Below are 16,143 nucleotides of genomic sequence, written 5' to 3'. Positions count from 1 at the left end.
TGTGCAAGGCAAGGGTTCTATCCACTTAGAAAGGGTTCTGTTTCTCCAGCCATCAGGTCACATGCTTTTTTTGTATATGTGTGGCAAGAGGTGGGGGTAATTTGGTCCCATACAGAGATACTCAGGAACTATTTGGGGTCCTGTTCCCAGACATGATCCCTGGTCATGCCAATGATCAAATTCGGATCTTTGGGATGTTACAGACTTAAAGAAAATATTTTTAATGTTAGTATAATTTGCTTCCAAATATGCTGTTTAATAAAAAAATATCAGCAACTCCCAATCCATGTCACAAATATGAACCTTTGCCAAGTCACTTCAACTATCTGGTCTTATTTTCTTTATCTGTAAAACAGAAGACCAAGCTAGCAAGACATCCATGATACTCTCACAAAAACTACAAAGCTAGTTAAATTAATCTCAGGGATATTTATAAATGTAAAAGAAAGCTTTGAGATAATGACATAATATCTTCCTATTTTTAAATGAGTTAACTGAGGTCCAAAACTTGGAGAACTGTCCAAGGTCAAAGATAAATTTTCCCAGTAGAAAAGCTGCATCTGAAGCACCATAATCAACCAATTAGCACCCTGCTGATTTACTTAGTCCCTTCCTCCTTTCCAAGAGATGTTTCTCAAAGGAAATTATCAAACACAGCATCTCAGATTCTAAGAATGAAAACAGTCAAGACATTCTCTAGGGGGACTGGAGTGATAGCACAGAGGGTAGGGCATTTGCCTTGCACATGGCTGACCCGGGTTCGATTCCCAGCATCCCATATGGTCTCCTGAGCACCGCCAGGCATAATTCCTGAGTGCAGAGCCAGGAGTGACTCCTGTGCATTGCCAGGTGTGACCCAAAAAGCTTAAAAAAAAAAAAAACATTCTCTAGGGGCCAGAGTGATAGTACAGTGGGTAGGACATTTACTTTGTAGGCGGTATCCCATACGATCCTCCAGCACTGCCAGGAGTAATTCCTGAGTGCAGAACCAGAAGTAACCCTTGAACTTCGCCAGGTATGATCCAAAAACCAAAAAGAAAAAGATGAAAAGAAAAAAAAAATAAAGACATCTCTAAAAGGCTTTTATCCCCAATATTAACAAAATATATTGTTTCCACAAAATAAACCACAAAACTCAAAAGAGCTCACGAAGGGTAGCCCAGGTCTTGCTCATCTGCTTAAATTTCTGCTTAAAACTAAGGTGGGATGGTGCAATTTCTACTACAAAAGTAACCGTGCTAGGACAGAGACTGCATGGCAGGGAGGGCATTTGCCTGCATGCTTCGAAGGTTCAATCCCCTGCACCATCAGTAGTAATTCCTGAGCACAAAGTTAAGAGGAATCTCTGAGCATCACTGGTGTGGTGATGCTTTTGCAAAAGCAAAAAATAACCATGCAAGCTCTTCAAACTTGTGTTCTCTTTGAACATGTTCTCCTTTGAACATATATTTATGTATCTTTGCTTGCTTGCTTTTTCTACTCTGGAAAAGTCCATGTTCTCTCTTGAACACGTTCTTCCTTTTTTTTCTCTCCCCTCATGTCTTTCTAAGTAAGTTTTAGTCAATAAAAACTATCTTAGTTCACTTTTTTAAAAATGCAGCCAACAACAAGAAACTGATTGGCATTTGAAAAAAGTACAGACCTCAAAATACCGGCAAGGGAAGAAATAATAATGAACCAGAAGAATAGAAACAGAAAATGAGTAACTAGGTTGCCATTGCTAAAGGAGAGTAATTTAAAAGATCCTTGCTGCACAGATTATAATCACCTTTGATTTTATTTAGGCTATTGTAAGTAACTTTTAAATGTAAATTTATAGCTTGCATATGAACTTTAATCTCTTGTATTTATGACAGGTTTTCCTCTGAAAAGGTTAAGAATGGAACACCCACCCTTGGCAGTAAATGGTTTCAATCAACTACTATAATAAAATTCTATTACTTCAATTGCAGAAATATTACTTATATAGGACTGTTTTCCTCAAATTATGATTTTTTTTTTTTTTTTGCTTTTTGGGTCACACCCAGCGATGCTTAGAGGTTACTCCTGGCTCTGCACTCAGGAATTACCCCTGGCGGTACTCAGGGGACCATATAGGATGCTGGGAATAGAACCCGGGTCGGCAGCATGCAAGGCAAACGCCCTACCCGCTGTGCTATCGTGCCAGCCCCCGTCAAATTATGATTTAAAATTACACTTTGTAATAAGACCTAATAATAAAATCTGGTGGATATTTTAAAGAATGACATCAACACTTTATGGAAGAACTTTTGGAATATGACTACTGTTAATTCAAATATGCTTTATATGTAAAATATATTCCAGATTGGAAGACTTAACTTCCCCCCCATGTGAAAATCTCATAAAAAAAATCCACAGTTTAGAAATATATTTTATGCTTATGAAATTATAGTTTTCATTGGTATATTTATAATTTTATGTAATTATATTTTGTAATATATAGCTATGTTGTATAAATATTTACACACTATTTTATAATTTCACATGTAGTTTTTACATTTTATGGTGAAATAATATATTGGGATAAATATATTATCTAACTTCCTATACTTGGCTGCAGCTTACAAATAGTTTGTGGCAGTGAGCTGGGGTACACTTAGAATTTGGAGGGGAATTGCATTAAACCTATATAGTGGTTTGGGTAGAGCGACATTTTGACAATATTAATTCTTCCAGACTATGAACATGAAATACTTTTCCATTTTCTTGTTTCTTCTTCTACCTGTTCCATAAGTGACTTTGAAATTCTCATGATATAGGTCTTTCACATCTTTTTTTTAAAGTTGATTCCTAGGTATTTGGTGTTCTAGGGCACTATCTTAAATGGAGTAGACTTTATGATCTCCTTTTCTTCTAGTTCATTGTTTGCATATAGAAGTGTATATAGGTTTTTGTTCTTTGATTTTTGTAGCTTTCTACTTTGATGACTTTGACATAATAGTTTGTTTCTAAGAGTCTTTCAGAGAAGTTTTTAGGATATCATGTCTTCTACATAGGTTATCGTGTGACCTTCAAATATCAGAGTTTGACTTCCAATTTGGATCACTTTATTTATTTATTTATTTATTTATTTTGTCTAACTGCTGTCCCAGACTTCCAAGAATACATTATATAGCTGTGGTGTAAGAAGATATCAGGGGACACACTCCTAAAAATTAGAATGAACATTGCTAAAATAGGTATGGAAGCATAAAACCCAACAAATAGTCAAAGCCATTGTGAAGAAGATGTTTTAGGAGGTATCACATTTCCTGACTTTATACTACTGAGGTACAGTAATCAAACAGCACAGTGTTGGAGTAAGGATAGAATGACAAGACCAGTGGATTAGAATTGAGACCCCTGTTATCCTCAGATATTATTCCTCAGATATGGGAGTTAATCTATGATGAAAGAACTGGATGCCTGGAGTGAAATAAAAGCAACTTCAGCAATGGGTGCAGGATAAATTGGATAGCCACTTTTAGAAAAACAAAACTGATCCATTCCTCACACCAACACAAAAATTAACTTAAAGTGGTTAAAGACCTAGAGGTTAGCCCAGAAAACTTAGAAAGCATGCAAACTCTAGGGACAAAATCTGGACATCAAAGACATCATCAACAATTCCAATGGCAAAGTTAACAAAAATAGTTAGGACTATTTTTGTTATAAAATGGAAAAGTCTTGCATGGCAAAATAACTGGGCTAAAGTGAAAAGACATCTAGCTAACCAGACGAAGATTTCTATAACATCCAAAATCTGTAAAGCTCTCATGAAATTCAGTGGTAAAACAAAACAAAAACTCCCCACAGCAACCCCATAAAAAAATAAAGGGAGAAGGAATGAGTAGTCACTTCACAAAGACAAGGATGGGAAATAAATATATGGAAAGGTGCTCATTAGCACTAAGTATCAGGAAAGCAGAAAGCAAAAGAACAATGAGATGTCACCTCACACCAGTGAAAATGGCATATATTAAAACCCTAAAAGCAACAAAGAGTGGCGATATTTGTTGTAACTCATTCACTCCTGGTGAGACCATCACCTGGTTCAGCTTCATTATAAAACAGTATGGAGAGGGGATGGAGTGATAGCACAGCGCGTAGGGCGTTTGCCTTGCACGCGGCCGACCCAGGTTCGAATCCCAGCATCCCATATGGTCCCCTAGCACCGCCAGGGGTAATTCCTGAGTGCATGAGCCAGGAATGACCCCTGTGCATTGCCGGGTGTGACCCAAAAAGCAAAAAAATAATAATAAAAAAAAAAACAGTATGGAGAGTTTTCAAAAAAGTAAGAATGGAGCTCCAATTTTACCTAGCAATCTACTTCTAGATATCTAACTCCCAAATACAAAAACATTAATTAAAAACAAACAATATATATGTATATATATATACATATATATATGTACAATATATACCTAGCTACAGCCATGCTGGAGGCCCCTCTCCACACGTTCGGACAGGTCTCATGCATGAAGGTACCAGCAGAGGAACCCAGGTGTGTGTAATCCCATCAACGGCCAACATCCAGAGAGACTTAAAAGCAAGCTCTCAGAAGAGAGTGATGTAGAGAGTCTCTTGCCCACACGCCTGGCTGTCTTCCCCCGGGGCCCCTCGGAGGGGATGGGCTCCAGCTTCCCTCCCCACACCGAACAGAGCTCCCGGCGGCCAAGGACCACCGGAACCTAGCTACAGCCATGCTGGAGGCCCCTCTCCACACATTTAGACAGGCCTCATGCATGAAGGTACTGGCAGAGGAACCCAGGTGTGTGTAATTCCATCGGCCAACATCCAGAGACTTAAAAACAAACTCCCAGAAGCGATATCTTTAGCTTGCTTCTCCCTTTGGGAGACACTAGCAGCCTTCTGAGAGTTTCCTGCCCACATGGGACAGCCTTGCAAGCTTCGCATGGTGTATTCATATGCAAAATCCAGTAACAAGCTGGATCTCAATTCCGTGACCCTGAAGAGCCCCCAGTGCTACATCGTTGGGAGGGCCAAGTCCAGATGGACTTCTAAGATCTCAGGGAAAGGACGAAATGAGATGTTACTGGGCCCGCCTGAGAAATCGGTGATTAACGGGTTATCGTGATCGTGATACAATATATATGTATATATATATATATATATATATATATATGTATACATATATATAGGCCCAAGTTCTTTGTAGCTCTTAGTATAATAGCCAGGTAATACAAGCAACCCAAATGTTCAAAAATATGAATGGATAAAAAAGCTGTAGTACATATACATAATGTAATACTATGTAGCCACTAGAAAAAATGGTCATGCAGTTCATGGCCACTTGGTGGAATTGGAGGATAACATACTGAGAGAAAAAAGCTAGAGGCAGAAGAACAAATACACAATGATCTCATTCATCTATGTTATATAAGAAACAAAAGGGTATAGACAATATAGAAATCAATAGTCAACCTTGGATACTATAATACAGATGTGAGGAGTGTCAGAATGGGGTGAGGGGAGTGAATAGACTCCCAGGATGTAACATGTAAACGTAAGTGGTAGAAGGTCTTGAGCATTTGGGTGTTGCTAAGGGAAGTAATGGTCTACACCAAAACATATCTTTTAATCAAGCAAATAATGGAAACAGAGGTAGGAAGGAAGGAAAGACGGAATAGAGTGGACAAAAAAGAGGGGCAACGTCCTTCAGCAGTGAGTGTAAGCCGTAATTCTGTACATCAAGACCAGAAACTGGAACATTATTATAATCATCACTTAAACTACAAAGGAAAATATATAAAAGACCATCAAATGTAAAAATGTAGATGGAGTGACAGTACAGTAAGAAAAGAGCCTGTGTACAACTGACCTGCGTTCCGTCCCGGGCACCCTCCACACCTTCATATAGTCCCCTCAGCAAGGGGACTTGCTGTGATAGTAAGGGGCCTGAGTGATAGCACAGTGGGCAGGACACTTGTCTTGCAAGTGCCATCAGGGTTTGATCCCCAGTATTCCATATGGTGTCCCAAGCACTGCCATGAGTAATTCCTGAGTGGAGTGCCAGGAGTAACACATGAGTACTGCCCGAAGTGGGTGCTCCTCAACCCACCCCAAAAAGGGGACCCTGAGTGCAGAGTGCAGAGCACCCTTAGCATTCCTGGGTGTGACCAAAAACCAAACACAAAAACAAATTTAATGTGTCCACATGTTTACAAAGAATGCATATATATGCCATAAACAAATATACATAATTAATACTTGCCATGAAATAAAAGTTTAAGTTCTGTGAAGTTACATGTAAGCATAACTAAGCATAACGTCAGCAGTGATAATGAAATCACACTGACATTTACCAGGTTCTCTCTAGAGTGAACTGAATAATTTAAACCCTCTTAAAGTGATGACCCATTATCTTATATCTCCATAGGATCACTCAGAGAAAGGATAGAATTTTTAGATAATTTAGTTGAATCTGCTTTTTTTTCTTATATAAGAGAACTCAGGTTCCAGAATGAAGAAAATTTCCCAAGACATAGAACAAGCCCTTCTCATTAGTCTTAAATTACAGAAATATAGACACCAAAACAAGATTTATAAAAGGTTTTTGATGTGCTCTGGTCCCACAGAGAAATCCCACAGCACCTTTTGTGGGAAATAACTGTCTTTGAGGACTTTCCACAGTAAAGTGAGAAGCATGCTTGCATTCTGAGTAGGTTAAGAGCGAGAAAGGAATGCAGCCCAAGTAAGAGATGAAGAAGCAAGAGGAGAACCTTAAAAATCAGCACACAAGGAAAGCAGAAAGATAAAGCTCTCAATTTTCAACCACCCTGGCCTGCCATCCCTTGGGTCATCAAGTTGGAGTTATCTATGAATGAATGTAAGATCCTCCCTTTCAGGTTCTTTTCACTTTTGGGGGAAGAAGTTCATGGAATTAAATAGCAGAAATACTCAGACTTAATAAGACAAAAAACTGTTTTTTATGAGGAGCTGGTAAGACAGGATCTTTGGCATACATATAAATAACTGGTAGGCCAGGATTATTAACCAGATAGAATGAACAGGAAATATCATGAAGGCAGAGAGTCAAGGTCTGTGCAAATTATAGAATTTAGTTAATGATTACAAATTATTAATTTTAATTATATATTATTCATGTAAGAAACATAATTTATAGAAATATATACTTTTATGTCATGGCAAATATTAACTAATTGTATACTTAAAACAGCTAAAATTATTAAAATATAGAATCTTGTTCGCTATACTTATACTTTTATTTCATGCCAAATATTAACTAATTATATATTTGCAGCAGAGAGTCTTTTGATCGCACACCTGGCTGTCCTCCCCAGGGCCTCCTCGGAGGGGATGGGCTCCAACTTCCCTCCCTGCCCCGAGAAGACGAGCAGAACTCCTGAGGCCGAAAACCTCTGGAGCCATGCTCAAGGCCCCTCTCTACACATTCGGACTAGCCTCACACATGAAGGAACCAGCAGAGGAACCCAGGTGTGTGGGACCCAGGGCTAAGACCTCCAAGCCTGCTCGGATCAGGACTGGGCCTCCTCTGCCCAGATTTCCCATTTCCCAGTAGCTAGGCGGTCACACCCAGGGACTGACTGCCCCCCCACCCCCGCCCAGCCATGTAATCCTGTCAACCGCCAGCATCCAGATACTTAAAAGCAAGCTCCGAGAAACGATACCTTATAGCCTACTTCTCCCTCTGGAGAACCTGGCAAACTACTGGGAGTTTCCTGCCCACATGGGAGAGCCTCGCAAGGTCCACATGGTGTCTTCATATGCCAAAGCCAGTAACAAGCTGGGTCTCATTCCCCTGACCCTGAAAGAGCCTCCAGTACAGCATTTTTGGAAGGATGAGTAGAGAGAGACTTCTAAAATCTCAGGGCTTGGACGAATGGAGACATTACTGAGACCACTCGAGAAATTCGACGATCAACGGGATGATGATATGATGATGATATGTTTGCACATGTCTGTGAAAGAAGGCAGAAGCAGGAAGCAGAGGGGAGTATTCTGGCAATGTGCAATTCACCAACTTCACAAGGATGCCAATACTGAAGAAATAGTGCAATATAATCGTGCAACATTTAATCAGTGCCTTCTAAAGCAGAAGGTAGGTGAAAACTCCCAGGGTGATGATGACTGATTCCTTTTTTACACGTTGTGACAATTGCAGCATAAGCATTGTATACTGAGTATCTTGGTGGAAGTAGTAAGTTTTGTGCATCACTGCTCAGTTCTTCAGAACTACCAGCATCCGGCACCATGATATATCCATGGCTATCCCCTTCTTTCTCCCTACAAAAGACAGTTTTCAACCTCATTCCTTTCTCATGTCAGCCCATCTATTTCTCCTCTTTCAAGTTATTCAAACTCTCTTGCTCTCTGCCTTTAACCAACATTCTACAATCTTTTTTTCCCCTCCAGTTGCCATTCGAATCCTTCAGAGTTCTTCTAAGACATTTCTTTCTCCATCAGGTCACAGAATGCTTTTCACTACAAAACCCAGCTCAGCCCCATCTCCCTCGACCTCTGACTGTATTCGCTTCCCTTCTTGAAGTCTTGCCCTTTCATTCTCAGTAAACATATTTTTATCTGCATGTTTTCCATCTTCTTTGCCACTTCTTCCTTTTGTGCCCATATCTCAAATATCAATGACCCAACATTTCCAACCTCAGCCACGTTTTTTCTACATTTTATTTATTTTTGTTTGGGGGCCGCACCCAGAAATGCTCAGGGCTTGCTACTGGCTTTGCACTCAGGGATCATTCCTGGAGGTGCTCAGGGGACCAATTGGGATGCCAGGGATTGAACTCATTCAACCGCATGCAAGGCAAGCCCCTACCCACTGTACTATTGCTTGGGTCCCATATTTTCCTATAGTCTAGTTGCTTTTTCTCTTACAGTGTTTGAACCAACAGTTGTATACCAATGACTTCCAAAATTAAACACCCCTCCAGAAATTACCATAGGGAGATGAAAGTGTGCATCTGGTGCTCTGAAGAGGTGTTTAAGTTTCCATTGCCCTACTATAATCTTCACCAGGGATGTCACATAGGCACTTAAAATTTAGCACATCTAAAATTAAACTTCTGTCTTTTCCCCCAAATGGACTCCTGTGGTTGCTATGTTAATTATCACTATGAAATCCACTGAGTGATCTAGGTTGAAAATTCGACTTTTATTGTCTGCAGTTTTCAAGTTATCTCCATTCTACCTCCTAAAATCTATTCAACAATTTCCATTCCATATTCATAACAAAGACTAATTTAGGACAGAGGCATCATGAATCCTTATCTGCCCACTCTAATCTTTGACACTATGATCAGACCTAGAATAAAACACAAATCTTATCATACCACAATTCTACTTCAAATGCTCTGCTTTCACTTACAGAGAAATTCAAAACTTAGCCAAAAAAAAAAAAAAACAGTTTTCACATTCTGGTCCTCTTTCCAAAATAATCTGTTCAGTTCATACAAAACTATCCTCTCTGATAATTTCAGACACAGGGCTTTTACTTAATACATGTAAAGGCTTGTGGCCAGAGTGATAACACAGTGGGCAGGATTTTTGCCTTGCTCACGACCAACCTGAATTGGTCATGGCATCCCATATATTCCCCATGCCCCACCAGAAATTATCCCTGAGTACAGAACCAGGAGCAAAACCTGAGCATCACTGTGTGTGGCCCCCAAATTAAATAACAAAATCCATGTGAAGTCTTTGAGAAGTTTCTTTCCACTTGAAATTCCCTCCACCCCTTTGTCCATTTCACCAACTTACACCTTGTTTCAAAAGACTTTTTTCTTTTTTGGAGATCCAGACTGGGATGGTACAGAAGATAAGGAGCTTGCTTTGCATGGTTCTCCGCCGACCCATCTGATCTCCAAACACTGCAAAAGGTCTCCCAAGTACTTCCAGGGATCACTCCTGAGCAGTCAGGAAAAGCCCATGATCTGTCCCAGGACTTCAGTGAAGTCCTCTCTAGCTCAACAACTCCTGCCATTCCTGCTTCCCTGAAGAATTAACTGCCCTATATTGGTGGTGTCCTCTACTCCTACTAATCTGCATAGAGCTAATTAATTATGAATCTCTTGCACTAAACTGCAACTTGCTTCAAAGCTGGGATGCTAATGGTTTATCTTCTTTTTATACTCAACATAATACCTGAAACACAGTAGGCACTTAATAAATAAATATATGGGACAAGGGTAGTAGTAACACACATCAATTTTTCGAGCACTTTCTGTATAAAGCCCTTAAAATTATCTCATCCCTACAATAATACCATGAAGGGGCACCAATCCATTTTTCAAGTGAGAAAATAAGATGAAACCGATGATGTAATTGTCAACAAGCAGCAAATTCAGGTCTGCTTTTGCTTCTTCGGTTCCTGTTTTTCATCACTCCATTCTACTCTTGGAGGAAGAAACATTAATGGTCTCTGTTTCTATTAAACACAATCTCTCCGATCAGAGTTAGACAGTGTTTGTCCCAAATCCGTTATCATCACAGTACTTGTGGATGACAAGCCTGACATTTGCTGAAGGACTCCTTGAAGATATAAGGGTTCTAACCAATCAGAAGAGTGGGGACCACCTATCACAATGAACAACTAATCCCTAGCTTTGAATACACTGCACCAGAAACACATAAAAAAGACTTAAGTAGTCTTAGGTTTTAGACATTTTTACTCATACCCTATTCTGGGAACAGAGAAGTGTGTGTGAGATCATGATGATGGAAAGAAAGCAAATGGATTTTAATGTGTATGCTGGGAAAGAAGCTGTAATGCTTTGCTGCCATTTATTATACAAATTCCCTCACAATCTACAATGAGAAGTATTTTCACTCAGATCTATAGTCTCAGGATTAACAATACAACATTATGTATATAGTCGGTGATTCTAGCACTGAGCAAATTTACCTCGTGTCTCTCAATTCTATACTGTATTGCACTCAGTTGTCTTACTCCATTGCCCTTTACCAATCCAGTAGTTTCTGTTAAATTCTAAAATTGAGTGCTTCGATTTTCTCTGAGTCTAGTAATATTTTATATGATTTATAAAATAATTCCTTACATATGGTTGAGCCAGGGTGGGTTCCCAGCATCACATAAGGAACCCCAAGTCCTGCTAGCATGGTTATGTGTGGCCCCAAAACTCCAGTAATACCCTATTTTCTACTTACTAACACTTCCATGACTATTAACTGAAACCAGAGCAATGCTTGCCCTGATTTATAAATTCAATTCTCTCAACTCACAATGTACAAAACATTTGGTTCAGTGTTTCTCAAAGAGTGATGGAAGGAACCTAAATATTAGAGATATACCAAAGGCATTTAAAAGAAAACAGATGGGGGAAAACCACGCTGGGAATTCACATTTAACAAGACCCCAGATGATCCTACTTAACACAAAGGTCTGATAAATACCAGGTTATAACAATGCTTCTCCAACTTTAATGTACATAGGAATCACTTGGGGATCTTGTTGAAATGCATATTCAAATTCAGTGGATCTATGTGGCAGGTTGAGATTGAGATTTTGCACATCTAACAAGCTCTCAGGGGAAACCAATATTACTGGGCCATGGATCACATTTGAGTGGCAATGGCTTGAATGATCGAACCCCACTGGAACCAATTAACTTTGATTTGTTCTTGGACCACGTTTTTTATTCCCCAGTTTCATGGAATATTCCAGAAATTCCAACTGCTTAGTATTAATACAAAATCACCTGAACCACTTAAAATAAATTTGATAAACATTATCTAGTACAGGGAACGCAGTAGCACCCCTTTTTTTTTGAGATACAAAACAGGTATGTTTTAGCATGTGAAAGAATGATTCATCATTACTACTTGAGTTCTATTTACTGTGCAAAGTGTTTTATTATCTCTAATCCATATCACAGACCCATGGTTGTATATTCTTGCTGCAAATGAAATGAGAGTTAAACTTGATAAGGCTACATAATTTGTAAAGTATTGCAGCTAGGGTTATAATCAAATTCCATTAGAATGCAACTTTCTATCCTCTGCATATTACCCACAGGGCCAGATATGATTTGATACTGAAAAAGAAAAATAACAGTTTGGGAGAAAAGTTTCTCCTCTATCAGCTTTTAAGGCTCAGCTGAGGCAGACTATGGAAAGGGGAAGGCAGTGGGGCTGGAGCTATAGTACAGTGGGTAGGGCCTTGCACGAGGCCCACTGGGTTCGGTTCCCAGCATCCCATATGGTCCCCTGAGAACCACCAGGAGTAATTCTTAAGCACAAAGCCAGGAGTAACACCTGTGCATTGCCGGTGTGACCCCAAAAAGCAAAAAGAGAGAGAAGAAAGAGAGAAAGAGAGAGAGAAGAGAGAAAGAGAGAGAGAAGGAGGGAAAGAAAGAAAGAAAGAAAGAAAGAAAGAAAGAAAGAAAGAAAGAAAGAAAGAAAGAAAGAAAGAAAGAAAGAAAGAAAGAAAGAAAGGAGGCAGTAAGAACCTTAAGTAATAATCATTGCAGGCATGCTCATGAACAAAAGTAAGCAGTTAACATCCCTTTTCATGGTCCATAAATGTGACAGTGCAGATGGATTAAAAAGGCCATTAATTTTGCCACTACCTTCAGGCTTCTAGTTTGGGGCTTTAACCAGCCATCAGAGGAAATATCCGTCCTGATCCATGTGATCTATTTACTTCCCCACCTTCTACATTAGCTTTCACAAGCTAGTTGTTCACATCAACACATACATATCCTACCATGTCATTTCACAGTTGCCACACCTCCCTGCCACTGATAAAACTGCACCTGGAAACAAAAGTCAACTACAGCGAACTTAAGCGATTTTGAAGACTTTCTTTCTTCTCAGTAACACACTTTTCTAATGTTTTGCAGATTGAAGTGGAAAGAAAGGCATTCAGAGAAAACAGTAAGATAGTCTGCACCAAATGGAAGGAAGACAACTATGAAAAAATCTGCCCGCATGCTGAGCAATCTGTTTAATGACCCATGAGTGGGTCAGCTTGTGAACTCAGGGCACTCCACTACTTAATAGTACTATTTACCCCAATAATGCAAAAGATATAACTAGAAAGCACATCTGCAGTTAAATATATGAGACAGCCTAAAACCAAATTGATATTTAAGCTAGAAGGATTTGAAATGAACACTGTCCCGATCAATCATGATGTTTCACAGAGGTGGAAAACTAAAACGAAATTGGTTTGAAAACCCTCTTAAAAGTTATTTTAATGTGTGTGTGTGTGTGTGCGCGCGCGTGTGCGCGCATGCTTCAAATAGAAGGTAAGGAACTAACCTGAGCCTAGAACATGGATGTAAAGCAGTAAGTATTTCTGCTTCACTTTGCAAGCCCACAAACAAGGTCAGTAGAAAGATCTAAACCAAAGGTTCACAGGAACCTGACTTTTTTTTTTTCCTGGAGACTTGGCTGACATATCTGAACAAGAACATGTTTGCAATGAGTCATAATTTATAGACCTGAATGGTCAATACCTTATATGCCCTTCTTCCTATATTAATATCATTTACATGTTTGCAATGAGTCATAATTGATAGACTTTAATGTAATGCCCTTCTTCCTATAGTCAATATCATTTTCAAACCAACTGGTGACCTGTTTTTCAAGCCCTGATCATTTTTTTTTATCGTTACCCTATCTCAGTTACTAAGACTGCCACCCAGCACTCTGCTTCTGGTGTGTGCATGTGCGTGTGCATGTGCGTGTGCGTGTGTGTATGTGTGTGCGCGCGCGCTATCTAAATACAGCAGAGAATCTAATTCCCACTCAAAATAATCTCTCTCTCCACAACCAGGCACTTCCTGCCTTTCACCAGCAAAAGGACTCCGTACTTTCAAAGCCCCCAAAGAGAAGCTGGGGGACCAAGGGATTGGCGGGTATGGGCGGACAGAAAGGACAGTGGCAGAGGTTAATGGGGAGGCGCTCCGGGTACAGCCAGGCTTAATAACAGGATATGTTCGTTTCTGGAGGAAGCAGGAGCTGCAATAACCCCAAGGCAGGAAAGGCGGAGTCAGCAGCACCCAAAGGAAACGGGCACGCTAGTCTTTGCAGGGACCTGGCCTGCCGAAGGACTGCCACTCCGGCTGGGTGCACACCTGGTCCACGGGGCACCGCACTCAGGCCTCAGGGCGCTAGTGGATATATAGGGGTGCCCCTGAGCTCCCTGCCGTCGCCGCCGAGATGGGCAATAAGGCTAAGGGGGACAGCTGACACCCCGCGCCGCGGCGGCAGGTGAACTTGTCAACAAGTCCGCCCGGGACGCAAGGTCCCTGCGCATCTGGGCCCTTGGGGTGGTGGAGCCGAGCCACTGGGAAGACGAGGCGCGGCGTGGCGGGGTGGGGGTGCTCCGCTCCCGCTCCTCCCGGCTGACGCACGCTGTCGGGGTGCGCGCATCCTCCTGCCCTTCCCAGGCCCGGAGGCGGCGAGGGGGGAGAGGGGGAGGGGAGGAATTGCGGTGGGGGGCGCTGCAGCTCTGGCGGGCCCTCCGGGGCAGGACCCCCGCGACCCGCCAGCCCCACGGCCGCTCGCCCCCAGCTGGCTGCGGCCCGGATGGCCCCCGGGGCCCGGTGTCTCCCGCGGCAGCCCGCAGCCCGCCCGGCGCGCCCTCGCCCCGGCCCCGGAGGGCAGGTACCTCGGCGCCGCGGCCCCCAGGAGCCTCCCGGCCGCGGTCGGCGCGTCCCTCCGGCTCCCGCAGACGACGTCGGCGTCAGCAGCAGGCAGGGGAGGGGCGGGGGAGCGCGGGAGCGGCCCTTCCTGCGGCGGCCGCGGGCCGAATCGCAGCCCGCCGAGCCCGTGCGCGCCGCAGCGCAGCGCCGCGGCCAGGGGGGAGCGCCCGAGGCCCCATCGCGCCCGGCCCCGGCCACCCCGCCGGGCCACCCTCCCTGCGTGGGCGCCGGCGCGCCGCGGACCGATCGGCCCGCAGCCTCACCTCGTTCGGAGCGGCTCCGGAACAGGGAGTGTGGGTCGCCCTCTTCCTCTTCCCTGGGGTCTTTCCTCGACCCCCATCTCCTGGGGTATCCTCCCCTCGCTGTCACAGCCGCCCCGGGTGACCCCGCCCCTGCTCTCCCGCAGGTGTTCCACGTGTCCGTAGCATTTGCGTCACAATGACCCGGGCCACAGGTGGGAGCCGCTGCCAACCTCCAGGCTGATCCCGGCCCCGCGCTGCGCTGGAGGTGGGGACGGACCAGGCGGTCCTCGCACCTGGGCGTCCCCGGGTTCCCGCCGTGCCCCGCCCGGTGCACGCTCCTCGCTTCCAGGTAGATTTCTGTGGCTCTAGGGCACAGCAGTGCTGATCGCTGTGACGCCAAACAAAGTTAGAGAGGACCGTTCCTCGAAATCAAGTTGGGCTTAAAGAGAAAAGACAGTGAAAAAGAGAAGGAAAGAAAAAGCCAAGCGTTATGGATATGTATAGATCTTCCATAAGTTTGTATGGTATAATATTACACTATTTGGGAGTTTAGGCCACCTCGACTGAGCTCTGAGCTCAGGGATCACTCCTGGTTGGGCAGCAGGGAACAAATGGGGTGCCAGGAATCGACCCCGCGTGGGTCTCGTACAAGACACCCTACCTGCTATATTATCACTGTGGCCCCTAACTTGTCCACTGTGTAAACTTTGCCTTCTTTTGTTACCAGGGAAGAAACGTGTCAGAATAAGTGCCACCCCAGTCGAGGCTAAAAGTTCTCTCCATGAGCTATCACTGCATCCCTGGGGGTAGTGTTTGCTAGAGAGAAGTTAACTGAACCGTTTTGGGTTGAAACAACGTAACAGAGTGGAATGAAAGAGTAAGAGTAATGGCGGAATGAAACAAATCTCAAGTCCTAGATATTTTGAACACCTGTTTGCTATGTGCCAGATATGTGCTGCACGTGTAATACTTCGAGCAATGCAAAAAGCTTCATAAGTAAAATATTACACCTTTTTAGCAAATGAAAATACTACTCAGGATGTTATTAAGGCATTTAGCTAATGGGTATTAAGCAAAGGGTTTGAACCAAGTGATTCCACTTAATCTCAACATAGAAAGTGTCTTGACAAGATTCTTAGAGAAAAAGGAAAACAGAAAAATGTTGACATTTTAATAGAAAGGTAATAAGATTGTACAGCTCCAGAATTGATATA

At 42.5% G+C, this 16,143-nt stretch overlaps 1 protein-coding gene across 9 annotated transcripts in view; it reads right to left on the bottom strand.

The window, feature by feature from the left end:
• The window catches only part of ICA1 (islet cell autoantigen 1), a 158,941-nt gene extending 143,759 nt beyond the window's left edge, over window positions 1-15,182 (bottom strand). For 4 of the 9 annotated variants that reach the window (XM_055138441.1, XM_055138463.1, XM_055138451.1 and 1 more), the window contains exon 1: window positions 14,951-15,182. The gene's annotated coding sequence lies outside the window, so the exon portion shown is untranslated. Of the gene's footprint in view, window positions 1-14,653; window positions 14,881-14,950 lie in introns of those variants that run through there. The other 5 variants (XM_055138480.1, XM_055138431.1, XM_055138454.1 and 2 more) reach the window with 2 other exon arrangements.
• Window positions 15,183-16,143: the final 961 nt, after the last annotated feature.

Source organism: Sorex araneus, chromosome 1 (assembly GCF_027595985.1).
Source record: "Sorex araneus isolate mSorAra2 chromosome 1, mSorAra2.pri, whole genome shotgun sequence".
In the NCBI taxonomy this organism is placed as follows: domain Eukaryota; kingdom Metazoa; phylum Chordata; class Mammalia; order Eulipotyphla; family Soricidae; genus Sorex; species Sorex araneus.
Note: the sequence above shows the minus strand (reverse complement) of the source record. Positions and strands in the feature narration are given on the sequence as shown.